The 1137-nt window shown below is 39.4% G+C and overlaps 1 non-coding gene across 1 annotated transcript; it reads left to right on the forward strand.

The window, feature by feature from the left end:
* Nucleotides 1–347: 347 nt before the first annotated feature.
* Nucleotides 348–454, forward strand: LOC145044462 (small nucleolar RNA R71). The gene has a single exon (XR_013681412.1). It is a non-coding gene; the product is annotated as a small nucleolar RNA R71 (small nucleolar RNA).
* The last annotated feature ends 683 nt before the right edge of the window (nt 455–1137 follow it).

A 1137-nucleotide genomic window follows, 5' to 3' on the forward strand; every position in this document is an offset into this window, starting at 1 on the left:
TGTTCCCATATTCACCCAAATGGATATCTTTGGTCAAGTGTAGACCATTACATTGTTCACAACCAACTCTAATTGCATGAATTGATTGGTCCATTTGGGTCAACCTCCGGTCTATAGTATTTAGCATTGCCATCATAGCAGCCATTTCTTCAAAATGTGCACTCCCAACTCCTTTTACACCTTGATTCCTTGGATTGTGGTATTCACGAGAATGCTTTGCAAATTCTTCAACTAATTCTTTAACTTCGCCCAGATTTTTCTTTGTAAGTGGTCCTTGAGAATCAAGGAGTTTCCTTGTCATTACATTGACTCCATCATAGAATATAGACACTTCTTGTTGAATGTTAAGGTCATGTTAAGGATAATTCCTTAACAAACCTTTGTAACACCCCCATGCTTCGTAAAGTGACTCCCCCGGGTTTTGCTCAAAATTAGATATTGCTTTCTTGAGTTTAGCTATCTTGGATGGTGGACAAAATTGGTCTAAAAACTGCTCACGCATTTGAGCCCAAGTAGTGATTGTACCAGATGGAAGTGCTTTTAACCAATCCTTCGTAGCTCCATTAAAAGTAACGGGAAGCATCCTTAGCAAGACGGTATCTCTATTAACATTCGGGACATTAAAGTAGTCAACAATGTCGTTGACTTCATCTAAGTGCTTACACACTTCCTCATGATCTTTTCCATAGAATGGGATATCCTTCAGCGTAGAAAGGATATGTCCTTTCAGTTCGAATGTGGCAGTGGCAGGAATGGCAGGTTGTACTAAACTTGGACCAACATCATCTCGAATTCTCTTTCTATAAGCTCCTATGGACATTTCTTCAATGTTCGCCATCTCGTTCCTTGGCTCGTTCTCGGGTTCACTTGTATGTAATTCAAATTTAGGCTCGGTATCATATTCGGATTCGGTTTGGACAAGTATTTGATCTAAATTTTCAACCTTGCTCTTGTTCTTTGAATATGAACTCGACTCTTCTGTTTTCTTTCCTGACTTCTTCGAGAACACTGACTTGAATTCTTGTAAGGGTGTCTTCTTTGGTGTTTGATATTCTTTCACGTTCTTATCTTTCTTTTTGTGAAGGGTATACTCTGGATATTCAAGTGGTGGTACCGAAGGTGTGTTAAAGCCTCTGG

Source organism: Lactuca saligna, chromosome 4 (assembly GCF_052625555.1).
Source record: "Lactuca saligna cultivar CGN05327 chromosome 4, ASM5262555v1, whole genome shotgun sequence".
Taxonomy (NCBI): Eukaryota; Viridiplantae; Streptophyta; class Magnoliopsida; order Asterales; family Asteraceae; genus Lactuca; species Lactuca saligna.